Here is a 27,898-nt window from a genome sequence, read left to right on the forward strand (position 1 = left end):
GGGGTGATCCCTTTCCATCTGTAGTCCCTGAAATCAGAATAACGCCAGTGATAGTGGGTGCACCTTGACAGTGTTTTCCTAGTCTCGTTGGGTCCTTAGAACCCTGGGGAACCTAACAGAGAGGGTGTCTGGCGGTGTGATCAATGAGGCAAGGGTTGGGCCTCTATGGCTAATCAGTAATAGGCTGTGGCTATCCATCTCCAGGGAAGGTGTCCGCGTAGGGACAGGGGATGCACCACAGGTGCAAGCTGGGTAAGAGAGTGAAAGGCGGGAAGACGATCACGTGTGACTACCCCCTGAGCCGGCTCTGCTTACCGTGGAGTGTAGAGGAGGGCTAGATCCTGCCAAGGGATGGGAAGCTGGGGTTCTGCCAGATGCAGAAGGGCCCTGATGGTGGTGGGTTGAGACTTTCGACCCAGCCTTTGTCAGAGAGGATGGCTTCTGACAGCTCCTGGCAGTAGAGCTGATTCAGGAGGCTGGCAGGAGCCTCTCTGGAGACAGCGAGAGGCAGGCTTTGCAGGTGGCGTGAAGTGGCGGGGAGCTGGAAATGCGGAAACGAGCTGCGATGGCACGTGCCTCCTCCAAAGCGTCACTGCGACAGAGGGACTTGTTCTTGACATCTGCCTTCAGCCTAGCACACGTGGGGAGCCTCTGACAGCGGGTTCTGAGACCGAGGAGGAGAAGGAAAGGCTTGGACTTGGGAGTCCTGGACATGACAGGGGAGACTTAGCTCCGCTGCCTTCCATTTGCTGCCTGTAAGTATCTTGGGAGGTGAGAACGGGAGGGCCACTCAAGCCCAAATCAGAAGGAATAGCCAGGAAAAGTTCAAGTCGGCTTGTTACTGGGCAGTGTATAAAAATCTGGAACTGGTGCTCACGGGCCAGGGCCACTTACAAAGAGAGCTTGACAATTGCCACCGTCAGATGTGCCTCCTCATCCAGATCTACAGGGAAGCGCTGAATTACCTTGAAGGCTACGTGGAAGGAGTGACTGTCAGGTGACAAGGACTTGTTTCTGAGAAACTCTTCGTGAGGCTGAACAGGAATTCTTGCCCTGTGCAAACTCTTTGTTGAGCCCGGTGGAATTGTGGGATTCCTTCAGTCAGCCTCCCTTAGCTGCCTATGGTTTGGCCTGATCTTTGCAGCCCAGCTATAAGCTGAGACCTACTTCTGCCGCAGTAGACCAGTTCTGCTGTCCAGCTGACCATGAACTCGTTAACTCAACTTCAACGAGGACTGTATTGAACATGATCCAACTGTTGGGGATATGGCCTGCAGACACTGTCCTTGCCACCTAGGTGTTAATGTTGGCTAGGGGAAAGGAGCCAGGTGTGTCAATAAACGCGTCATTGTACAAGACAGTGTTGACCTTTCTTGTATGAGGATCTAGAATACACATGACATAGCCAGCTGAAAGGTTCATATCTGTTCCTTTGGTGCTAGAAAGACAGAGCCCCTCCTCCTTTTTTTCCCTTCCTTCTTTAAACAAAATGTATTGAGATTTAATTTGTGGTCTACTTATAAATGTAACCAGATACGTTTCTTCCTGGGTGGGCACCATTAACAATGCTAAAAGCGGCTAGTGGGTACAGTTTCTCTAGTACGTATAGGTAGATATTATACATCAGCTTCCAACTCTACCCCTGAAGTCACTTCTTGGTTATTTAAATAATATGTACGTCTACAGTATGTTAGGTACTGCGAGGGTATAAATAGCTTCTGTGTGTTTAGAGAGATAATAAATCCATATGTGAATTAAAAAAAAATGACACCAGCCAGCTTGGAGGTAAATGCCAGAGTGGATAGAATTGCAGAGGGGTGGAGGGAGAAAAGCAAAGGAAGTCGTGGCAGATCCTGTTCTCACGTACGGAGCTGGATATGTCTTGGAAATGCATTGTCCGGAGGCCTAGTGCTCCCCAGATCTGGCATAGGAGGGCTTGTTCTGTGCTCTCTGCATCGAGCTCTCTGGGTTTGGGAGGTGAAAGTCAGAGCTTGTGATAGTGCATCTTCACCATCAGCTTGAGTGCATTTAGAATCGCCTAGGTGTCCTGTGAGGGCATCTCTAGAGAGGTTGAACTCAAGAGTTGAAGACCCGCCCTTATGGTGAGTGACACAACCCTGTGGGGTGGGCTCCTAGACTAGACAAAGAGGAAACAAGGGGGAAAATGAGCCAACACTGTCATGGGCAATGTTGTTGTAATGCCGCCACCATGAGGGACTGTATCCCTTCAGACCGTGAGCCACAGCATGCCCTTCATCATATTGCTTTTGCCTTTTACTGTAGCAGTGAGGAAGATGAACTAAAACAAAGATCTGGGAAGTGTATATACAGAGAATCTTCCAGAAAGCCCAGCCAAGGATAAAGCCTGAGGAAGCTCCTGTATATTGGACAGACTGGGACAAAGCTCACAAAGTAATGAAGGAGAATTTAGCAGCAGGGATGGGAAGGCAAACCTAGAGGTGGGCACTGGTCTTCAGACCAAAGAGCATTATCAGGCTGGAGGAATGGCCAAACAGAGTGAGAAAGGAAATTGTGGGGTCTCGTGCTTTGGGTGCAGTCAGTGAGAGATCACATCCACACTGCCTGGAAAGAAGGAATGGGTGGAGGGGTGAGGGAAGTGTGGGGAGAGAGAGGTGCAATACCATGCCAAGTAAGGAGGTGGGCTCAGGATGAAGTCTTGGGGTTCATTTTGCTTTCGCTCCTAGAAACTGAGCATAGAACCTGCCGCTTGCTGTGCAATGCTGAGTATCTGTGGCGTGACACCCACACGTCTCACTTCTCTAGCTCACTTTGCCTGGCACGGCTGCCACCAGTCTCCGTGCTTTCTGTCCCAGCCTGAGGTACAGGGTCCTCCTGTACCATAGACTGACTGCCAGGATATACTGAGCTCGGGGCAAACTTCGCCTCATTTTTAATTAACAACCATTTTTCAAATAGTAATGCAGATGTGAAGGAGAAGGCACCCTTTCAGCTGCTATCATAATCAGGCTCCAGAGATTAGCCTGATCTGGCTGCCTCTCCAGAGCTCTCCAAAGGAAGATAATTCATGCGTATGGAGCTTTTCTCAAATGCTTCTCTTCAGAAGGGTTGAGTGACTGCCCACTCACGTTGGGTTTTGATTACAGCTTCCAGCTCTTAGCATATTGTTTTCTGGATGAATCCTTCATCCCTTTTCAAAGTTCTGGGGAGTGGAGGCCTCATTTCTGCCCCTAAAACAGCCAAGCCTCAAGCTCCCACACACCCCATAGGCAGGTTCTTTGCCTCTAGTTTGTGTTTGTTTTCTTCTTAGAAATAGCTTAGTAGTCTCCAAAATGATGTGTGATTAGGGCATGAAGTGAATTTTAGTGAGGTCAATCAATTTTTAAAAGGAGAAGAAACAAAAAGTGGGCTGGAGGCAGCAAGAGCTCACAGCAAGTAAACACGCTCGCTGCGACAAGCCTGGTGAACTGAGTTCAGTTCCAGGAACCTACAGTGGAAGGTAGGTAGGAATTAATTCCTGGTAGCTATCCCCTGACCTCCATGTGTGTGCACATGGGACGTAGACATATCTCACACTCATGCATACATAATACATAAGTTTTGGATCAGTGCGACATTGCTTGCCACCCAGCCCGGAAACCATCCCTACCACCCACACGGGGGCATCAGGGAACCTCTCCAGAAAACTGGCCTCTGATCTCCACATGGGAGAAGTGGTGCACACAGACACATGAAAGATAAATAAATGTAAAACAATTTTAATATCTTTTTTAAAAAAAAAACCAGCAAATGTAAAAGTGCACGATGCATTGGGAACAGCAATTAGTTGAACTACCATTTTTAGCTATGTTAATATGTGTGCATCTTGAGTTCTAGGCTATGTGTATATTTATGACTTGGAGTCGGGTACTATGAAAATCAATGTTCTTTTTCATACCTCCCTATTTTCCTGATCGTTGGAATAATGCAGAGTGCTTTTTTTTCTTTTTTTACAAGTACCCGTTTTCAGATGGATTTCTACCACTGGTTTCAGGGGTCTAAGTTTGAAAACGTGTCCAGGGACACCAGTCACCAACCACAGTTAAGAGCTACTGGTCTGGGCCAACTCCCACCCAAAAGGGATATTACACTGTTCGTGGCAGGTGCTAATCTTTGTGCACCTGATCCCCCCAGAGTGTCCAGTGTCTGAAGAGCTGAGATATGGGCATATGACTTTATCCAAGGCATTGTGCATAACCAGATTAGGCACTTTTAAGAGTCCATGGAGTCTGTCCAAGCTGGTGGGTTCATCAAGCGTTGCCTTGTTGCCTTGACATACATAGGAAGCAGTGGGCAGCAGCATGAAGAACTATCTGGGGTGCCCCCAGCTTTGCAGGTTTGCATGCATGCCCAATGGGGAACTCTGTTGGTCTCCCCTCTCCAAATTTCATTCTTTCTTTCTTTCTACTTCTCAGCCACTGAAGAATGTACCCTTTGGCTGGATCGTCACTGTGCATTTTAGACTAAAGGGCTGCCTGTTCTTCTCCCACACCTGAAATCCTGTGCGAAATAATATAAAATAATGGGGAAGGAAGGCTCACTGTTCCTTCAACCCAGAGAGTCTTTATTTATTGTTTTGGGTTTTGTGGGAATAAATTGGTTTGTTTTTTTTTTTTAAAGTATTGGAACAGCGCAGCTGCGGTTAGCCTCCAAGCACATCTTAAGATCCACAGCACGAATTTGCAAGAGGAAAGGGTTTAAATATTAATAAGATTGGGAATCTGCTGTTTGCCATGAGCTTTTCAGAATTTCTGGCGCTCCAGTGAACCCTAAAGAACTCAACCCCTCATCATTAGCATTGGGATCCCTTTGGCTATCCATGAAGGGGCCCTGTCTACCTGAAGGGCCCGCACAGGACAAATGAAAGGCAATGTAGCCACGAGAGGCACAGAGAGAGCTTCAGGCCTGAGCTTCAGGTCTCCCCGGGATTGTAGCAATTTTACACCCCCCCCCCCACTTCCACGTTTTCATCCCTGTAGATGGTGCTAGAGGGATGTGGTCATGCTGTGGTTCTGAGATGTCTCAGTTACACTTGTCTCTGTTCCAGAAACTCGAGAAAGGGACTGGGGAGATGAGACGTGTTGTCCTATGCACACTGATAAATTTATTACTCGGCAATCAATGTATGCTTACAATGTTTGTCTGGGAAATTTCAAGACACATTTCCAAGTGAGAATTTCTTCTACCAGACTGAGAACCCCAAGCTATGCTTCTAAAAGACCACATTTTCTAAACACAGTAAAGTCCCCAAATGGAGACACACAGTATTATAGGTGGAATACTGTATAACCCTGAAGGATAGGAGTCTCTCTTCCTCCCCTAACTCGAGAACTTGCACTTCATGGATTCGGCTGTCTCTGTGGAGTCTGGAATAGCTTTAGACCTTCTACCAAAGCACAGCTCAGGTCTGTTTGTTTGTTTGTTTTCAAACTCTGATGATCGTACAGAATGGTGCAGTATTACTTTACCAACAGTTTGTCTGAGGTTTAGCCTGTATGAGTCAACTCCCATTTGCAAGGGCCATAGCGGACAGCAGAAGCAGAGTTAGGAAACATCAAGATGTGTTAGAGAGCCAGGGTGGAGGAAGCTGCTGACCCTGTGTTCTTGAGGCCAGCATATGCAAAACACACATGTTCAGATGACAGCCATGACAGATTATGTAGGACTAAAGTCCAGAAAACGGCTCAGACAATAAATGAAATTGGAGGAGAAACATCACCATATAAATCATGTTTAGGTCTCTATAGTCGCTTTAAAGCCAGGTCATTGTAATTCAGCCCAATTTCCCGAAGCTTTCATGGTGTGTGTGTAGGCAAGGAGTCTGTTCACTGGCCCAGCACAAAAGACACTGCAAGGATTGCAGGCTGGTGGTAAGGAGCCTAGGAGGAGCCAAGCACAGCAGGAGCATTAGCGGACAGTGAGCAGCGTGGGTCTTTATTGCCTCTCTGGGTGCTGGAGAGAGAGCACAAGAGGGGTTAGGGCTCCAGGGCAAGGGGCTGGAGGAGCACACAACTACAGCCTAAGCTCTAGCAAAAGGTGAAGAGCGCCAGCAGTCTTCACAGGCTCCCATTCTCTGGTGGCTCCCAGTTTTCAAAAGGAAAGCAGACAAGGCAAAAAAGCTGGACAAGGCAGTACCTGTGATGTGAACACACAAACACACAGAGACACACATACAGAGATACACACAGAAATACACACATACACAGACAAAGACAAACACACATACAGAGATACACACATACACAGACAAACACAGACACACATACAGAGATAGACACAGACAGACACACAGAGACACACACAGAGAGACACAGACACACATATAGAGATACACAGAGACACACAGACACAAAAAGAGAGACATATACGGACATACACATACAGAGATGCATAGATACATAGACACACACACACACAGAGACACATACAGACACACAGATACACACACAGAGACATACGCACACAGACATACATGCACACACACAGATATACATGCACACACACAATACATGCACCCTCAGAAGAAAGAGCTCAAAACCCTAACAGTGTTTAGGTGGTAGAGTTTTGAATTATTTTTCTACCCTCTTGTTTAACTTGCTAAGTTTGCATTAGTGTGCTTGTGTAGTGCTTCTGCTGCGAATAAATTACTAAGGTATGTAACATCAGGAGCCTGTAATGACAGGGCTTAGGAGATGAAGGCCGAGGAGAGAGGTGGTGCCAACTGTTAGTGGGATGGGGTCATGGTGAGCCCCAGCATGGGGACAGCTTCTGCCTAGTGACTCAGTCGGGGCTGCAGGGAGAGCCAGGACAGCTAGAGATGACAGAGGAGGAAGGCACACATTGCATCAGAGGCAGAAGAGTACTCAGAGATGATGGTGGCCATGGGGGTCCAACAGGATGGTTGGCCCCTCTGAAGAGGTGTCCAGCCGCCAGACCAGGAGCTAACCCAGGAGGGCTTGATAAAGTTGATGTAAATCAAGGTTGGAGACAGCTAAACTGAAAACAAGACATCAGGGTGGAGAGAAGGTTTAGAGTGGACAGAGTCAAAAGGGGTGGCTCCGGCTCCGGCTCCGGCTCCGGCTCCGGCTCCGGCTCCGGCTCCGGCTCCGGCTCCGGCTCCGGCTCCGGCTCCGGCTCCGGCTCCGGCTCCGGCTCCGGCTCCGGCTCCGGCTCCGGCTCCGGCTCCGGCTCCGGCTCCGGCTCCGGCTCCGGCTCCGGCTCCGGCTCCCGCTGAAACAGCAGAGCCAGCCTGTCAGGCAATAGCTGAACTGTAAGCATACGCTTCAAACTCAGGAACCATGGGGTGGGCAGGCTAGAGGATCTCCAGCCACTGGCCAGGCTTCAGAGGTCGCTGCTGGTTATCATCCAAATCTGGAGGACAGCCAAGAAAGCCGATTGTAACCCTCCACTCCGCAGCTGTCTTTGGCTCCACGGTTGTCTATACCCATTGTAGCCAGAGCTTGGAGACCACCTGATGTCCTGGTATAGCACTGTTTGTCTTGTGTACTGGAGAGCATTAAAATGTGTGATAGGGTCAGCATCCAGGAAACAGAGCCCATAGAGAAGCTAAGGGAAGTGGCTATGAGGTCACATGCCACAGGGTAGGTAGGTACCTGTTAAAGTGTTAGGTTTCTGAGATGGTAGGACAAAGGCTGAGGGAAAGCAGAGAAACAACCTTGGGTTACCTGCCCCCTGTGTGGACAGGGTTCACCTGACCCTTAATGCTAGAGAAGACAGTGTGTGTGTGTGGGGGGGTGCTGCTGCAGAGGAGGTGTGCACCCATGTGTCCCTGCCAGTTGCTGACTGATCTGGCTAAGATCCTGGGGTCCTGTTCTACTTGCCCATGTGGCCCTGGCCTGGTTAGACAAAGCCTCTAGTATCTCAAAGCTCATGGCTTTGCCCCAAGTGAGGGCCCAGACTTTATTCGCCGTGCGTAGGCGAAAGCTGAGCAACCTCACTGTCAACGTGCCGCTTGAGAAGATGTATCTGAAGGTCTCGTGGAAAGAAACAGAACAACTGTTTGTAGGGAGGAATTGGGAAGATGGCGCCATGCACCCTCAGGCCTCTGAGCTTCCTGCTCAGTGGTTTTCTGAGCATCAGAATAGAAATGGCTCCCCTGCCTTGGAAACCAGCCTGGCAGTTCCTCAAATGATTGAACCCAGTCGTCAGATGACCTAGCAGTTCACGCCCAGGTGGAGTGTCCAGAGTAAGGAAGCAGGTGGCCACACAGAAACTGTCATGGTAGCATCGTTCATTTCAGCCAATAGGCAGAAGCAGCCAAAGGTCCGTTGCCTTTAAGTAAATGAATAAAATGTAGAATATCAGTACAAGGGATATAGTGGAGTCATAAAAGGAATGAAATTCTGAGACAGGTGAACTTTGAAAATGTTAAATAAATGATGTCAGAAACAGAACCCTACAGTACCCAATCCTTCTCACCCCAGCAAATGCATAGCCACATACAATCCTGGGACACACAGGACACACAGGACACTGGTGCTAGGATAGGGATTTTTTATTTTCTTGAGGGAGTAAAGATGTTTGACTTTGGAAGGGATTATCCTCCTGTGAATATTAAATACAAACATTTAATATTTTATGTAATATGAAATATATATATACAATATAAACATAAAAACATTGGCTTGTACATTTTAAGTAGTTCGATATAGTCACCCCCACTCCTAAACCCCTCCTATATATAATCCATAGCCTTGGCCATGAGAACCAACATGGCCTTCTGAGTCTTCCCTTCAGTGATGGCACCATGAGAGACACGGTTGTGCAACTCTTCAAACCCTGAGAAAGACTGGAGCTTGTCCTTGCAAAAACGTTCACTTCCAAAGTATTCTCACAAGAAGAAACGACCAATCAGATGGCAGTCTTGTGATCCAACGATGGAAGGATATAGGCCGCACAGGTGCGAGGGGGTTGCCTTCTTTAGAGCTCTGGTGGATTCTTGAGGTGCTCATGAAGAAGGTCTGGCCCAGGGATCAAAGTGGGAAGAGCAGGAGCTGAACTCTCAGAGACCATGGGCAAGGCTTGCCAGAAATTACGAAAAAGAAGCCATAAGTGGGCGGGGCCTGGCGGGGCCCACCTTTAATCATAGCCCAGGGAAGCAGAAGCAAGCTAGAATTCTATGAATTCAAGGCCTGTCTGGTCTACGTAGACTCCAAGGAATCCAGGGAAACACAGCGAGACCTTCTGTAAAAAAAAAAAAAAAAAGATAAATTAATTAAATAAATAATAAAATAAAAGTTATGGTGCTAAAGAGATGACTCTGTAAGTAAGAACAGTTCTTCGGCAGGACAGGGTTCCATTCCCAGCACCCACATGACAGCTTACAACCATTTGTAACTCCAGATTAACACACTCTTCTGGTCTCCTCAGGCACCAGGCAAGCAAGCAAGTGGTTCACAGACATACAAGCAGGAATGTGAGTGGTTCACAGACATACACACAGGAATGTAAGTGGTTCACAGACATACACGCAGGAATGTGAGTGGTTAACCTTTACCTCCCAGGTGCAGGGCTGATGGGTATGGGCCACCACACCTGGCCCCATCCTCACTTTCTAGATTGGAAAACTTAGTCCCGGAGCATGGAGCAGACCTATCATTTGCCCAAAGCCATAGAGTCGGGTAAGTAGTGGAGCATCATATCTATGGCCCAGCCCTCAGCTGGTCAATCCCAATACACTAAGGCTTTTCTACATGCATCATTATGGAGCACAGGTGGGAAAGCTGGGTTGTCAACCTCCTGTGACAAGGGAAGGAAACATATTGTCGGTTGCCTATTGCCATCTCTTGTGTGGTGCCTACTAACTTACAAAAGAGGCTCAAAATGCTTTTCGGGTTTTTTTGTATTTGTATTTGTTTGTTTGTTTGCTTTGGGGTGAATTAATTTGAATGTATAAAGTACATTATTATACATAAAATTATACATAAAGTAAATGTATAATTTAAATATGAAAGCAGTTAAAGAGTTTGCAGATTGCTTTGAGAGCTGGTTTACTGATCGGGGATTGAATCATAATTATTAAGTAATATATATCTAGATGCTCCCCCAGCTGGGAAAGATAACTGAGATTCAAGTGATCTTCTAGGTGGACGGGCCTGTTTGATCTCAAGAACAGGTTCTTCTCCAGGGGAAGGTCTCCTTCATGGGACTATAGTTTCTCGAGGGTACTTCACAGTGTGGCTATGACTGGTAATGAGCTGAGGCTACCCTGGGGGGTTAAAGTCATAAATGATGACATCATCCATTGAGGTTATCTCTGACTCCAGAGAATTTCTGTAGCCTGGATATTTAAAGATCACTAGAAGGTAGATGGAGAGAGATAGAGTAGAATTGTATGTGTTGTTCTTACAGAGGGACCCGAGTTCCGTTCTAAGCACCAATGTTGTTGGGTGGTTCACAGCCATTTGTACCTTCAGGTCTGGGGGATGCTATGCTCTCTTCTGGCCTCCATAGGCACAGGCAAAACACACACACACACACACACACACAAATTATTAGAAATAAAAATTGCTAAAATTGGCTCAAGACAGAAAGCCATTGGGTTCTGCTGTGAGGTGCTATGTGGTGCCTGACTTACTGAAAGCTGCCTTCTCTCTCCACCCTTCCCTGTGCCCACATTTCGGGTCCGTAGCCTGGCAGAGAGAACAGACAAGTTTCTGGGCAGCTCCATGTGACCTCACTTAACTGGTGTCTGTACCATCTGCTGCCTTAGTGGGCAGAGCATCATTTACCACTGTATCAGTCAACACCAACTACACAGTCACCAAACACCAACTACACAGTCAACACCAACTACACAGTCAACAAACACCAAGTACACAGTCAACAAACACCAACTACACAGTCAAAAACACCAACTACACAGTCAACAAACACCAACTACACAGTCAACAAACACCAACTACACAGTCAACAAACACCAACTACACAGTCAACACCAACTACACAGTCAACACCAACTACACAGTCAACAAACACCAACTACACAGTCAACAAACACCAACTACACAGTCAACACCAACTACACAGTCAACACCAACTACACAGTCAACAAACACCAACTACACAGTCAACAAACACCAACTACACAGTCAACAAACACCAACTACACAGTCAACAAACACCAACTACACAGTCAACACCAACTACACAGTCAACAGCAACTACAGTCACAAAACTTACTCCAGGCATACATTTTCCTATCTGATCCACACAAAAACCTGGAAGGGACAGGGACCTTTGTTTTTTGTTTTGTTTTGTTTTGTTTTTTAAGACAAAAGTTCCTCTGGAATTGGGTTATGGCCCATTCAAGCAGCCCACACCCCACATCCTCTCTGAGCTATTGAGTTCCAAGAAAGTCTGTTTAATAGTAGTTCCGAAATCCCTATTAACTTTTCCATTATCTTGATACCCGAATCCACAGATACATCAATCTGCGTGGATAAAATGGTGTGACATTTTCACCAAACGTAACATATCCTCCCAATGACTTACATCACTTAGAACACCTAGGACACGTAAAAGGTGATGTAAACAGTTGTAATGTTCATATTGTCTAAGGAATGGTGAGAAAAATAAGCATATTCCTACAGATAGAAAATCTAAAAGACGTTTTTTTATTGTAGTCAGTTGACTCTATGGCTGAGGATGAAAGCCAGGGTTAGAGAGCCACCTCTATTGACTAAGCCCCTGACTGTGTGGTGTCTAAATCAAAACTGCCTCATGGTAAGGGGCAAAGCTCCGAAAGCAGTGGAAAGAGGGGTGAAAAGCAAGGCCTCAGGTCCCCAATTTTAATTCTGGGGTAGCCTGCCATCTCCCATCCCACTGGCCCTTATCCTCAAACCCTGCTGCCTCAGTTGCTCCGGGAGACGGTCCAGTTTCTGCCTGATCATGGCTCCTTGGTTAGCTGGCTCACGGGCACCTGCCAGGAGGCAGGAGCAGATCTCTAATAGAGATGTCCATGCTGATCCTGTAGCTGGTGTTGCTAAGCAGCTGGCTCTCCGTTGCCTGGAGATTATCGTGGAGTTGAGACAGCATGCTGGGTAGTGTGTGTGTGTGTGTGTGTGTGTGTGTGTGTGTGTGTGTGTGTGTGTGTAGATCTCAGCAGAACAGGGATGAGCTTGAAGGCCTATCTTCAGACCATTTTCTAGAGGCTCCGGTATTCTCTTAACCAACCCCACTAACTTGAAAGGATATTATTTATATATTAGTAATCAGAAATAACAAGGGCACAAAGGACCGTGCCCCAGTAGCCCCTGGATAACAGAGGTGCACGATTCTTTGGGATTTATAAGAAGCGGGAAAATGCCTCAGCCCCTCAGTAAAGTAAAGCAAGAGAAACAGCCCTGTGTTTCGATGGAGGAAAGAAATGGTGGTTTTCAGTTCCCTCAGAGTGGCTGTTTGTCTGGAGAAAATAGAGGAGTGGCCCTCTCGAGCGTAGAGGATGGCAGCGAGTTTGTGTGGGAGAGATCGTGGCACTGCCAGTGTGTCAATGGCACCGGTACCTTTATCCCTTCTTGAGGTTTGACAACTCCCAAAGCTGGTCAGAGGGGTTCAGGACAATTCGGAGAATCCAACCAATTACATTCCCACAACTATGTTGCTGGGCCCCAATATGTGCCCCTACGGAGCAGCTGTTAGTTTAGTTCTCTGAGGCTCACAGAGAGAGGCCTGAAGGGGAGAGGTCTCTCTTCACACCAACTCAGGGAGGTAAGACATGTGACTCAGCCTGTAGTTACCGTTTCTGCAAAGGTAGAGCAGTAAGTATCGAAGGATGTTTATGCTAAGCTAGCACGTGTGTCTGTGACCGTGCTGTGTTCTCAGGTCTCTCGGGTGTGCTGTGGTAGACACAGAAGTATGAGATGCATGGAGGTGACATTAGTGAAGCCACGTGTGTGACTGTATGATTAAATCCTGCTTTTGTGACACCCAATGTTGAGACTGGGAGAGGGAGAAGATCAGGGAGCCACCAGGAGGCTCTGGTGCTGAGAGGGGGCAGGTCAAGAGCCACCCAGAGGCTCAGGGCTGGGGAGACAGTGTGAGGAGTAGTCAGACCTTGCGCTTGAGGATAGATGGCTACAAGCTGAGGAGTCAGAGGGAAGGTCTCTCCCAGGTGAACTCAGAAGGCAGAGATGGCATGGGTGGGAGAGCTTGGAATATAACAGGCAAGAGGGCAACCACATTGGGCAAAGCTTGTTTGCCCTTGGGTATAACAGCAAAGAGGTACTTACTGGAAGTTTGCGATGGAAACTTGGCTTTGCTTGTGTTCTAGGTTCCTCAGAGACACTGAAAGAGGCAGAGGCAGTTGGTACATCCCGGTTTCCAAAACAAATGGAACCCAATCCACTGGTTACTGTCTCCCTCCTCCATGACTTAAACAGTCTCAAGAAACTTGTACACAGCCAGGTGTGGTAGTGCTTGCTTCTAATCCCAGCACTCTAGAGCCAGAGGTAGGCAGATCTCTCTGAGTTCCAGGCCAGCCTGGTCTACACAGGCAAGTCAGAGCTACACAGTAAGACCTTCTCTCAAAACATATGAACAAACAAAACAAGCTCTTCCAAAAAAAAATAAAACAACAAAAACAAACAAAACAGAAAACAAACCTAAAACTAGAAAGCAAGCAAGTAAACAAGAGCAATGAAATCCTTTTTGTAGATGATGAATGTGCAGTGGAATCCACGGCTCAGACCCAGGCTGGCCATTTGCTTACTCAATCATTTGTTTCTTAGTCTTTCTTAAAAGGGAGAGTTATATATTTTTGTTCGGAGAGAGAGAAAGCCAGTGCAGTCATGGTTACAAAAAGACATCCTTGTACCAAATTTAAAGCTTACTTACCAGGATAGCTATTTCTAGTAGGCCAGTAAAGGGTGGAAGTCAGAGAACGTCCCTGACCGACTGAGCCATTCCAAATGCCGGGCAGTGTTCTGGGGACGTAGGGTAGCTCAGAGATTGGAAATGTAGACTTTGTGATAGACAGTCCAGGCTCTACAGCTTTCCTACCCTGAGATCCTCCAGTAGTCATTAACTCACCACAGAGAATAATAAGACCCTCCTTGCTATCATCCCACCAGGTCGATGTGAAGTATCACTAGGTGAATTCATACAAGTTGTACAGAAAGTTGTTTAACACAATGGATGTTCTCCATAAATTCTGGAGCCCCTGCTGTTGCACCCCGTCTCCATGTTACTGTGTGCCCCTCTTCCATATCACTCTGTGTCCCATCCTCCATGTTACTGAGTATTTTTATCTGCACTAGTGTTAGCAGAGTTCTACAAGAGTGAGTTCATGGGAGCCATGAGGCTCTATGCAAAACTTGGATGAAACACCCTGCGGGGCATGTCTGGGCTCCCCAAGGCAGGCTGGACTGTGCAGAAACTATCAGATCTCTGGGGGACTCCGGGCTTATCAAGCCATGGGGCCCGGGGTGTTACTCTGAGGTTCATGGAAGCCATGAGTACCCAGGGCGAGTAGACAGACTACATACAAAAGCTGAAGGTGCTGAAGAGAGTCAGGGCACGGATTGACAGAGTGGGCCGTGGGTTTAATGGTACCCAGGTTGCTTCCTGAGTAAGTCCCTAAGCCCTTGAAGTAGAGAGAAATATCTAGAGTGTGATTCGGGGTAGCCAGGCAGAAGATTGCTTTTAAGATGTCGAGTTTCTTATTTATGGGCTTTAGCCGTTTGCTTTCTAAGGCGCTCTGTGAGCAAACAAATTGTCCTGACACTTCACCTGTTCCTTGCAAGCACCCTGCGTTTTTAATCACAGATTGTAACCAGCAAGTGTATGCTGTATATTGAGGTCTGCCCAGCTTAGCAGTGAGCCCAGGGGACAGTGTGTATAGCTGGAACTTGGGCAGTGCCTTGGTGACTCTTCCTGGTGATATAACGCCCTGACAGAGACAAGTTAAAGGAGAAGAGCTATTTTGGCTCACAGTTCAAAGGGTCACAGTTCAGAGGGTCACAGTTCAGGGTGTGGAATCCTGACCGCAGGAGCCTGAGGCAGCTACCTTGTATCCATAGTCAGGAAGCAGAGGTGATTGCTGGTGCCCAGTGAATGCTTTCCCTTTGATGCAGTCCAGGACCCAAACTCACCTGGGGGGTGGATCTTCCCTCCTCAATTGACATAACTGTGACAGTCCCTGGTAGGCATGCTCCAAGAATTGTCTCCTAGGAGACCGTTGAGCCTGTCAAGTTGATAACTGATATGAACTAGCACAGGCAGTTCATGTCTTGGCAAGGACGGTTTAGACTGAGGTCACTGGAGAACAGCTTTCTCTTTCTCATCAAGGCCTTCACACACTGTCAATCCCAGCAGGTTCCCAGCAGTGGGTGAGATTAGATGTAGCATGTTAAGGCTTTGCCATAACTGCCAGAGGCCTTTGCTGGCCCCAGTTTAGGGATAGAGCTTCAGTGGGGGGAGGGAGGCAAAACTAACTTAGGTGAAGACAATCAGGAACAGAGAATATTAGTACGATTTTTAATTGTTGTGGTGGTTTGATTGGTTGGTTTGGTTTCCTTGTTTGTTTTGTTTTGTTTTGTTTTGTTTTGTTTTGTTTTGTTTTGTTTTGTTTTGTTTTGTTTTGTTGAGACAGGAGGTTCTCTGTGTAGCTCTGTAGACCAGTCTGGCCTTGAACTCAGAGTTCTGCCTGCCTCTGCCTCCCAAGTGCACCACCACTGCCCAGTTTGGGATAGGAGTTTCTAAAGGAGTATTGTGCCAGATTCTTTTACATCCAAGGAAACTGGGGACTTTATATCTTACAGGCTTGTGTGATATAAATAACTCGAAAATTCTGAAAAAAAAATGACAAGGTTGGCAGGCATGAGTCTTCTGTCTGCTGTTCAGCAGCTGACTGCTAGGGCTTGTAATGATATGCATGGAAACTTGGCTAGCTAATTTTGAATTTTCCTTCCTCTAGGGCCCAAGCCAGGATGATAGCGTCAGGGAGGGAAGGAGGGACCCACAACGATTCAGGGCCGCCACCACGTGTAACCACCCGATTCAAGCGAGGCTAGTGAGTTGTGATTGCCCAGACAAACCTGCGAGTCGCATGCACACTCGGCTTGTACGGATCCTCTGCCCTGACAGTGGTGGTGCCTTTGCAAGTGGATGGGGACAGTCTTTGTGATGACAGTGGTGGTGGAGGTAGTGGTGTGGGTGTGGTGGTGGTGACAGTGGCAATCGTTGCCGTGAAGTTAATGGTTGTGGCGGGTATTGTAGTGTTGTGGGTTGTTGCAGTAAATATTAAGTGGGGGTTTCTATTGCACCTTAGGCCATTTAGTTGTGAAGCAGAAAACACAAAACCTTTATGTTTATAATAAGCCTTAGAGCACTAGAGCTGAGCAGATGTCAACCCTCTGCTATTTTGTCTACTTCCCTAACAATAACCCTGAGATATCATTTGCCTTGTTGCTCCTGAACCGCTCCTACTCCAACAGGCCGGCACTCACGGCCATGTGCTTATGATCCACCTGCCTCATAGTGACTCCTTCCTTCCTTCCTTCCTTCCTTCCTTCCTTCCTTCCTTCCTTCCTCCCTCCCTCCCTCCCTCCCTTCCTTCCTTCCTTCCTTCTTTCCTCTTCTTTCCTTCCTTCCTTCCTTCCTTCTCTCCTGTCTCCTTGTCTCTGTCTGAGACCCCAAGCCTGGAAACTTTCAGCCCCGCCCACCTCTCTTTTGCCTATCTATAGGCATCTTTATTATCCAATCGTGGATAACTTGGAGGGGGGGGGTTACACAACAAAAGCAGGTATACATGAGGATCTGCTCATCTTGGAGGAACCAGATCTTGCGGTTCAGAATTTAGCATTTGAATGCAAGCAGTACCAGACTAACCTCCAACAGTGGAGAGTAATGGTGGTCTTGTGGTGAAGGTAGTCTTTGTAGTAACAGGGGCCTTTTAGTGACAGTAATCTTTGTAGTGGCAGGGTGTTTGTAGTGGTGGTGGTGGTAAAGAACAGGAAGAGATCTGTGCTTACAAAGTACTGACAATTTAATACCTCTTTCATGTAGATAATCATATTTGATTTTTTTTTTTTGAGACAGAGTTTCTCTGTATAGCCCTGGCTGTACTGGAACTCACTCTGTAGACCAGGCTGGCCTCTAACTCAGAAATCCACCTGCCTCTGCCTCCTAAGTGCTGGGATTAAAGGCGTGTGCCATCACTGCCCAGTTCATATTTGATCTTAATTGTCTCTGGTTGAAAAATAGGCTAAGATCTATAAGGATTTGAACATCAGTGCCTTTTTTCCTTTATACTACTGTGTCTCTTGTCACTGTCGTAGATAACTGTTGCTGGAAGTGTTCAGGCCAAGAAGGATTTCTGTAGGGCCAAGGGGTTCTATCAGGAGAGTTTGAGTATGTGTGCTTGGGCCGAAAAGAAGCACACAGAAGAGAGATGGCTGTGGAATGTGTCTGTACACAGGGCAAGCGTGTTGGACAAAGGGAGCTAAAAATTCATTTGTGAGTTGATGAGCTTAGATGTTTTCTTTACTGTTGGAGCCCAGGAAGTTGGAGGGCTGTCAGTTACCCTTTTCACTGCTCTAACAAGACACCAATGAGCAACTTAAGAGTCAGGTCTTTGTGGCAGGGATGGTGTGGTGTGACAGAAGCCTATGACAGACCTTCTCATGTGCTAACCAAAACAGGAAGTAAAGAGCTGGGAGCAGGGACAGAGCCTGGTTTTGACCCTCAAAGCCCTGGGTTCTGTGGCTCACCTTCACTAACCAGGCCCTGCCTCTCAAGGTTCTGCCACCTCCCAAAATAGTAAATAACTGAGAGCCAAGATTGAAGAGCACATACGCTTATAGAGGAACATTGCACATGAAAGTGTAACAAGGACTGATACTCATTCACACACACACATCCCACATGCACACACACACACACACCACATGTACACACACACACACACACACAAACATACACCACATGCACACACACATACCACATACATACCACATGCATACATACATACTCGAACACACACACGACATGCACACACTCACCCCACATGCATACACACATTCACACACACACAGCACATGGGCACACCACACACACACACCACAAGCACACACCACATGCATACACCACATATCACACACACTACATACACACACACCACACACACACACATACCATGTGCACACATACAACACATGCACACACACCACATACACACCACATGCATACATACACACTCAAACACACATACCACATGCACAGACACCACACACACACACCACATGCACAGACACCACACACACACACCACATGCACAGACACACACTCACACACTATACATGCACACTCACACACACACACACACACACACACACCATGCACACACATACCATATGCACACACACACACACACACACACACACACACGCACACACACGCACGCAGACACCCCTGCACATTGCCTTGTTGGGTCAGACTCTGTGCTAGTCACCTCCACGTGCATTACCTGGTAGATTCCTCACTGCCTCCCTGGGGAGCAGGAGTTAGCTCCTCTGCTTTAAATAGTCAAAAAAGTATTGTATAAGTAGAACACCTTCCCTCAAGGTTGCACAGCAAAGAGATGAAAGTCCAGCTCTGTCTGACAAGAACCGCTGAGACTGTTTCCAGCACCGGAGGCAGAACCTGGACCTCGTGTTCACAGGCAGCACCCAGCTGTAAGTGCTAGCCCAAGGGTATGCCACCTGCCATGCCACTTCAGATCAGGGGGAAGGGCACTGGAGAAGGAAACTCATCCCCAGAACTGTGCGTCAGCAGGAAGGCAGTCTCTTGAAGAGAGCCAGTTCTCCTTCCTGCAGTAGATGGGAATTTTGTCATCTCATTCCGTAGCCAAGCCCGTAATTGCTACCTGCCGATGGATGTTGGGGAAAGGCACCACTTTATCCTTCCATTGGCTATAGGATGACTTCAGGTGGTCTGTGACGTGCCCAGGACTTTACACAGGTGCATCCTTCTGAGGAAGCAGCTGCCCACTGTGGCACCTTCACTAGAGGAACAGAGAGGGTGTCGGCCTGCCTGGGCGGTGCAAAGTGAAGAGCCCCAGTGTACTCAGGCTTGCTTGTGATGTGCCTAGAATTAGGGGAAGGCTGACTGGCTTCTGAATGTCATTTGTAGGGCTGTAAGGCCGCACCCCTAGCCATTAATCCCTTGACTGCTAAGGTCCTCTCTTCCATCCCTAAAAGCCTTTCTAGACTCTGTTCTCTAAGTACCGGGTTGTAGAGCAGTGGTTCTCAGCCTTCCTAGTGCTGTGGCCCTCTAATACAGTTCCCCAGGTTGTGGTGACCCCCAAACATAAGGTTATTTCATTACCACTTCATAACTGTAATTTTCCTACTGTTATGATTCATAGAGTAAACACTTTGGAAGATATTTGCTAAAGGGGTCATGACCCACAGGCCGAGAACTGCTGTTTTAGAAGGACTTAGGTAAAGTACGATGGCCTAAATGGTAATCTCTGTAAATTGAATGTGGGGTAAGTGGTCTGGTCCTGGGCATCGTTGAGACTCCTAGCCTTGGTGCTGCACACTGAAACAGAAAGTGAAACTTCTTTGGGTACATCATCCAGGCTCCTTGTTCGGCCCCTCCAGCTTGCAGGGTATGGCAGTGATGGAAGAGCCTTCTACTCAAAGGCTGCTAACCCTGCCCTGAGAAAGGTGATGTGTTTTCTGTGGTAGTGGAACCACTTCCCGCTCTACCAGCCTTAAACTCTGCTTCCGCTGACAGAGGCCACCTGGGGGCTTCTCCAGCAGCGCTGCGGGGCACCTGTCTCAGCTGTGATTCTGCTTCTTGGTGCCCTTTGTAGACGGAGCAGCTTTTCATAACGCTCTACGGCTCAGTTTGGAATTGTGCGTTCTCTTTGCTTTCCCCTTTTAGAAGGGTTAGATTTAGCCCTGGCACACCAAATACAAGCCCTCCCTTCATCTCCAGGGCTCTTTCCATCCACCCCTCCCCGGGCAGGCTATTTACAGACTTGTCATGATCCGCTCGTCATCCTACCACGAGGGTCAGTCCACCAGTGAAACGAAAGGAAGGAAAGGCCCCCAAGCCAGCGAATTTGGGCAGATGAGCCTTATATAACACGTGCTAAAAATATGCAGCTAATTGGACTAGAGAAGTGAAAAACATGAGTTGCGCCTTAGTCTTAGTCTGAGACACTAAGACACGATAGAGGAGCATTTCCCCCCCCCCCCTCCAAGTAAAGATGCCCACATATAAATAATCCTACTCCATGTGTACTCTCCATTTTGTACCTTTGTAGCCATGCTCAGTTCCCACTTAGTCCCCACCCCCACCCCAGGGACCATGTTTGGGCAGCAGGAACCAAGATTGAGTAAAGATGCTGGGAGCATCTGCTCCTCTTTGGGAGACAGAAAAGTGTTTAGGTGGGTGACTTAGCAGTAAGATGCTAAATAAAGGTCCTACTGTGACGCCCTCCAAAGCTCGATGCTTAGAAAACTCCAACTCTCAGGGGGTTCTTTTTACTCTGGAGATCCATCAGCGATTTGTTTTTCTTTCTGAGAATTGCATGGAACACTGTCTTCTAGTTCCATGTCTCTGCGCCTCTGTCTCCCCTCCTTCTGCATCATTCATCTTTACCCCCCTGACCTCTTGCCTCTGTCTTCTATGTGCTCAGGCCTTCCCTGTAGAACTATAGTGTACATTAGTTGCGTTTACTTCCTGCATTTCCATAGAACATCCCCCCCTGGGGGTGTGGCCTGGCTTTAGTGCACTGTGTTCCTGGATGTCCAGCCTAGTGTCTAGGCCAGGATGGCTCCAAGTACTTTGCATTTATGAACCATTCAGTAAACCAATGGGCAAACCAAAGGTTACATGCTGTCATTTCTGGAGAATACAATGTGAGCAAAGTCTACTAGTATCCTTGGCAGGCAGGTGACACTCCCAATTCAGCATATCAGTCACCCGATTGTTATGCTACGTGACAGCCCAGAAGAAAAGCGGGGACCTATGGAGTCTAAAGATAGCAGAACACCATGTCATGGGGTGAGTTAAAAGGGCTTGGCTTCTGTTTTGGTGAAACACTCGGGGTTAGAGAGTCACAGGGTGATAAGTCTGGAGGTACGCTGCTCCTGCTTGTTGGTTTAAAGATGGAGTGGGGGCAGTGACCAAAACTACACGGTTAGTGACAGATCCAGAATAGTCCCTGGTGATTCACCTTGAACATCCAATAAATCTCACAAACATAGGAATGACTCCCGAATCCAGTCCTACTCGGACCCTGTCCTGCCTGTTCCTGGTAGGACAGTGATCATATATTGCTTCGTGAAACCAGAACGTCTGCCCACACTCACGCAACTCCCAGGGAGGCTCCTGCTGTCTACCTTTTAGCACAAATGCCTCTTACAGAGTCTGAAGATGACCTCACACTTGCAGGTTGCTCATGGACCTGACTGTCTCGTGACTGATTTAGGGAGACTACCATCAGCAGATAATTCATGGCGCCTGGAAGGAATCCACTCAATGTATCTGTTGTACGGCTGGCTTTGTGTGCCTCAAAAAATCCATGGGTACAAAAGAGACAGCAGGTGAGAGATCAGAGCTGCCCCACTGGTGGTTCCTCAGGAGGTGGCTATAGGGATATTTGAGGACCTGAGGCAAGGGGATGTGTCTACGTTTCTCCTGTCCACTGCCCTGCTCTGGGTTACAGTGCCCACGGGTTTAGCTGAAGGTCGCTTACCATGCTTGTTCAGAGGCTGCTAAGCACAGAGTTGTGCTCCTGATTATCTGTGTTCTTATCTGTACCTCTCGTAACTTCCCTGGCATTGACGCCAACTCTGAGATCCCGACAGACCCCAGTTGGGGGTTGCAGAACGAAGACCAGGGACATAATACAGTTTGCCTAACATCTAGAATGCTTTAAGCTTTTTAAATTTATTTTCTAGTTTGTGTGTGTGTGTGTGTGTGTGTGTGTGTGTGTGTGTGTGTGTGAGAGAGAGAGAGAGAGAGAGAGAGAGAGAGAGAGAGAGAGAGCATAGAAGCTAGGGAGTTGCATTCCCAGAGCTAGGGTTACAAGTGGTTGTGAGCCACCCAACATAGGTACTGGGAGCCAAACTTATATCCTGTGGAAAAGCAGCAAGGACCAAAAAATACTGAGCCATCTCTCCAGCCCTGCTTTAAATCTATATGCTTAGGTGCATTCACGTTTCCCTCATTTTGATTGGTTGGTCTTTATTCCTTTTAGATAGGCTCTTATATGTTGCCCAGGCTGGCCTCAAACTCCCGAGCTCAAGTCATTCTTTTACTTACAGACACACATCCATCACTGTACGTGCTGGATTGGGTTTTTATTGTTTTGTAGCTGCCTGAACGTTCCTTATACTGTTATAGAGCTTCAGCATTATGGTGTACTGTGATTAAACAAATGGCTTTGATATTGATGACACACCTGGCTATGTGGTGTCATCAGCACCAGAGAAATCAGAGCAGAACGTCTGAGTTCATGGAGCTGAGAGGTCAGGTGAATATTTGCGGACATTCAAATGGGATTAGATGCCAGAATGAATTCGACGAGGAAAATGTGCTAAAACACCTTCCAGGAGCATCAGCTGGCTATCCTAAACTTAGACCTTGTATAAAGCTTCCGAGTTGATACCTTCTACTCTGCTTGGAACTGCACGTGGTATTCTGCATTGCCAGTGTTCCATTAGGGCGTAAGTTTGGGACACTCTGGGTCCCAAAGATTCTATAGTGAAGGCTTCGTGGCATGTACTGCTGCATAGGACACCTCTGTTGAGTTTTTATTCAAGTAGCACAGACAGGAAAATGCCCCTAAGGGTACAGCTTGCTAAATCCTCACAGAGCGCAGATGCTCAGCATCTAGAGGGAGAAACAGAGCAGGACTCATCCTGGGATGCTCCCTCCCAGCCCACCACCCTCCTGCATGCTTGACTTCCAAGAACAGAATATGTTTCCTTACTCTCCCGAGGGACACCATTGGTCACCTTGTCTTTTATACCTTGCTCATTTTCATTGTCGAGTTGCCTGTGGAAGACTGTATCTATCAGTCCTACTATCAGTGATGTGGTGGTTTTGGGTCCAATGGCTGTGCAGTATAAATGCCACGGTGAATATCGTAGCTTGTGGCGCTGGTGTGCAAGTATGTGTGCTACTGTTGCGTGTTTGCCTAGGAAGAGGACTCCTGAGTCTCAAAGTCCACAGCTGCACAGCCTTGGTAAATACTGTGTTCCAGGTGACCCATGGCTCTCGCCTGATGTCTGCAACCTGCAGTCACCACACACCCTTGCCAAACTAGGGGTTGATCATCTCTTTCCCGTTTTTTTAGCTGCTCTGATTTGTATATTTCACTTTTTAAAAATAATTTTGTAAAATATATTTAACATTGTATTTGCCATTTGAACCATTAAGTGTAGTGATGTTTAAGTATTCCCTTTTGGGAGCAGTCTTCACTACCATCCATCCTGGACAGATGGAAGCATCGTCCTTCCAAACAGAAACACCACAGCCTTCACTTACTTCTTTCCCTGTCTCCCCAACCCCTGGCAGCCGTCCACTGTCCCGCTCTGTCAGATTTAATTTAGTCACGGTGTTCGTTTGGTTGTAATTAGGTTGGTCCCTTTGTGTGGCATCCTTAGGTCGCTTCCATGTTGTAACGTGTTTCAGCATTTCCTATTTTTTAAGGCTGAATAGTATTCCACCGTGTGCAGACCGTGTCTTGTTTAGCTGTTGATGGGCATTTGAGTGATTTTCTTCCTTTAGATTACTGGGGTTAGTGCTGCTTTGAGTATTGTAGTACACAGTACCTGAGTCCCTCTTTTCAGATCTTTCACTGTGTGTGTGTGTGTGTGTGTGTAGCATGCTGTTTTTTGTTTGTTTGATTATTTTCTACTAAGAGTTTATTTTTTTTTAATTTTGAGTCTCCACTGGCCTTAAGTTCATATGTTGTCCAGGTTGGCTGGCACTTGCCATTCTCCTGCCCCAGCTTCCTAAGTGCTGAGAGAGCAGGTGTACCATGCTCTTACAGAGTCACCCAGGACCTCCTCCAGGTCTCGATTTCTGTTCCCCTGCTTGCATTTCTTTGTGCAGCTATTGCGCACTGTGGATTTTCATTTGGATGGCGCCCACTCAGGTCTTTCAGCCATTATCCTACGGGATTGTCTGTCTCTTTCCTATTGATCCACAAGAAGCCACAGATTTCTGGGTCTAAGTCTTTGTCGAACATATAATTGACTTACCTTTTTACTTCTTGAAAATGTATTTTTTGATGAGCAAAACTTCCCATCTAATGTAGTTGAATTGATCTTTTTCCTTTGCGGTTTGTACTTTTTGTGTTACAATTAAAATCGCATTGCCTGTTGCCTGAAGGCCAGAAGGATATACACCCTTGTTTTCTTTTACATTTTTCCTTTCAAATGGTGCTCTGTCCTTTCTTCCTTACTTGGGGTAGCGTTTTGACCCCAGGGTAACTAAGCTGCTTGTAGCACAGCATATTGCTTGGGCTGCTCTTGTTGCCTTTGATCAAGAGATTGGAGGAAGCACTTCCTTCTTTTATATACCATCCCTCCACTCCCCCCTCCCCTCCCCTCCCATCTCCTCCCCTCCCCTCCTGTCTCTTTTCCTGCCCTGCCCTGCCCTCCCCTTCCCCTCTCCTCTCCTCTCCTCTCCTCTCCTCTCCTCTCCTCTCCTCTCCTCTCCTCTCCTCCCTTCCCCTCCCCTCTCCTCTCCCCTCCCCTCCCCTCCCCTCCCTTCCCCTCCCCTCTCCTCCCTTCCCCTCCCCTCCCCTCTCCTCTCCCCTCCCCTCCCCTCTCCTCTCCCCTCCCCTCCCCTCTCCTCTCCTCTCCTCTCCTCCCCTCCCCTCCCCTCCCCTCCCCTCTCCTCTCCTCTCCCCTCCTCTCCTCTCCCCTCCTCTCACCTCCCCTCCCTTCCCCTCTTCCCTCCCCTTCCCTCCACTTCCCCCTCCTCTCCTCTCCCCTCCCCTCCTGTCTCTTTTTCTGCCCTGCCCTCCCCTCTCCTTTCCCTTCCCCTCCCTGCTGTTCTTCCCATCCCTCTCCTGCCCTGCCTTCCCCTTTTCCTCTCCTTTCCCCCCTATCCTTCTCCCTGCCCTCTGTTCTCCTCCCTTTTCCCCTTTCCCTCCCTCCTCTTCCTCTTCACTCCCCTCTCCTCTACTTCCCTTCCCCTCTCCTTCCCCCCCTACCCCTCCGCTCACCCTCCCCTCCTCCTTCCTCCCCCTTTTTTCATTTATCTTATTTCTCTTGTTTTGTTTTGACACGTGGACTCACGTAGCACAGGCTGCCCCCAAACTCAGTAAATAACTGAACCTGGCCTTGAACTTCTAATCCTCTGGCCTCTGTCTCCCAACTGCTAGGCTTACAGGCCTGAACTGCCATCCCATTTCAGCTCACACTTATTTTTTTTTTCGTGACAGTTGCATCTAAATTGTAGTTAGTGGGTTAGAGTTTTGCTGTTTTACAAAGGCTGAATCTGCAGCTTTGGAGGCCTTTCCACCACAGGGTAGCCACTGCTGTCCTAAGCTGCCAGCTGCTGGGGTAGTCACTCTGCACCCCATTCCTCCTGGAATACCCGAGGACTTCTCTCAGGCCCTTGGCTGTAGTGTAACTGCCTGCACACTCTCCTTCCTGCAAAGTGTCCCATTATTCTGGTTGGATATTTGTCAAAAGTCCCTTGTGTTTACTGTTCCTACAATGATCACATAATTGTGACTTAACCTTACAAAATAAAATGAGTGTGAGTGGTGTTTCTATGAAAACTGAGTTGAATGTGAAGAAGGGTTCGAGAAGAATTGCTAACAAAACTGAATTATGGGCAAGAGAACAATGAGGTACTGGAAGCACTGGTGATGAGTGTCAACAAGTGTGAGTTCACGTCACTCTATCAGCATCACCACAGAGATACTAACGTTGGAGGTCACACATGCTCTGTTGTCTACGAGAGGCAGTGTGGAGCTCAAAAGCAGAGGCCTTGAAGCCCGTGGCCACGTGGTATTGCTAAATGAGTGTTCATGCAGGCTTTTGTTTTCAGATAAATGTTACGAGTTTGAATGTATGTTGTCAGTTCAAGTACATAAAGTGGTTATTTTCCATCATCCTTTGAATGAATTGCATTTTATTGGCCTGGACAAATGAGAGAGGCAGAGGGAAGGCTCCTCCGAGAGGGGCCTTGAGCTATGAACATCTTTGAAGTAACATCTCATCCAAAAGTCAAACAGAAATATTAATAGTTCAAAATTCATATACAACTCCAAGTTTATAAATAAAATAATAATTTCCCCCAAAATCTTTCAACAAAGTCAGTGCATAACTGAACTTGAAATGACAGCCTGCCCCAGCTGCTGGGTCAGTCAGTGGACAGGTGGAAACATTTTGTGATTTAAGATGAGGCTGCCTTACCTCTGCCATGGTGCCTGACGATACCTGGTGAGGCTCAAGGTCTCAGGGGTCTTCACATGTGCTGCTGAGAGGACAGATCCACCATGCGAAAGGCTCTCTCTGCCGATGAGCTGGTACAACAGTCCACGAGCCAGCCTGCAGCCCTGTAGATGTGGCTTGGTTCTTACCTGAGAAGGTAGGCATTGAGGGCCAGCAATGCCCACCGTTCATGCCAAGGGCACCGTCCTGACCTGTCCCTCGAAGATGGGCATGTGCTCTGTACCCACCACAGACTCCTTAGGGGTTGGCTCTGCTAGTGTCTGCTTAAGATGCTAATTTATTGAAAACGGTGTTTGTTGTGCTCTCCTCCCCTCCCCCTGTGTAATAATGCAGTAACTGTGCCCAGGGCAGAGCGGGAGTGTGCTTAGAAAGTGAGGGAAACCTTTGGACCGGCTCTCAAATGGTGTTGAAACACCCAAGGATGAACCGCCTGAGTCACTGCTTTGGTGGCAGTGAGCCACAGGACTCACCCAGCAGTGAGTGCCTCTGCCCTCTGGGTCCTCCCCCAACATGTTTTCTGTTGAGAGAATCCAGGCATAAAAACAAAAGCCAAGACGTTGGCTCTCATGCCCCCTTGTGGCCAGACTTGGTGGACAATTTCAGGAAGTGTCGTCAGGTTTGTAAGCTCACAGTGCTGTGGGGAATGCAGCCCCACAGCGGCAGGACTCACTTCCTTTTGCGTCTTCTCTGAATTTTGTGTCCTTTCCCTTCCCTTACCCCTCTATGTGTCTTTCAGAAAGTTCTTACTACATACTGACCATGGGGCCCAGGTTGACCTTGAACTGTGGTCTTCCCTCCTCAGCCTTCCAAGAGCTGGGGCTACAGGCCTGTGGCACCTTGCATGCCTCATTGTTATATCTTAGCAGCTGAGCATCCTACAGCCACGTTTAGCTTGGGGAGATTTTTCCACTGGAATTGGGAAGGCTGTTTCCTAGTTCTGACAGATTTCCTCCAAACCACAGACTGTTCTTATTAAACAGGGCAGGAACCAAACCCACAAGTTCTGCTGATCTCATATGTGCATGCTGCAACGGGCATCTACAAACACCTGCAAGTCGTAACGTGCAATCTCCACATTAATCCTGAGTCAGACTTGGACATTTCAAGTTCCAGAGAACTTGAAATTAGGCTGTTTCTATAGGCTTATTTGGCAGTGACTCTTAAAAATGTGCTTTACAAAGCAGACAAACAACAACAAAAAACTGTCCATAATGACTGGGGAAAAAGATTCAACTCCTTTCAAACATTTCCCTTTAATTTATGTATCTGTTTTGTTTTTGGTTTTGATTTTTTTTTATTGAGATAGTCTCATTCTGGAGCGTTGGCTGGCATGGCACTCCCTATGGAACGCAGACTGGTCTTGAAGGCAAAGGGATCCTCCTGCCTGAGCCTCCCAAGTACTAGGATTATAGACATGGAGAGCC

At 47.6% G+C, this 27,898-nt stretch overlaps 1 protein-coding gene and 1 long non-coding RNA gene across 4 annotated transcripts in view; one reads left to right on the forward strand and one right to left on the reverse strand.

Annotated features, from left to right (window-relative positions):
• Prkce (protein kinase C, epsilon) overlaps positions 1-27,898 on the forward strand; it is a 490,135-nt gene that overhangs the window by 250,273 nt on the left and 211,964 nt on the right. The gene's annotated exons all lie outside the window — the stretch shown is intronic.
• Positions 7,883-26,930, reverse strand: Gm30284. Its single transcript, XR_877087.3, has 3 exons — positions 26,436-26,930; positions 13,269-13,323; positions 7,883-9,222 (listed from the first exon to the last, which is right to left on the reverse strand). It is a non-coding gene; the product is annotated as a predicted gene, 30284 (long non-coding RNA).

This window comes from Mus musculus, chromosome 17 (assembly GCF_000001635.26).
Source record: "Mus musculus strain C57BL/6J chromosome 17, GRCm38.p6 C57BL/6J".
Lineage (NCBI taxonomy): Eukaryota > Metazoa > Chordata > Mammalia > Rodentia > Muridae > Mus > Mus musculus.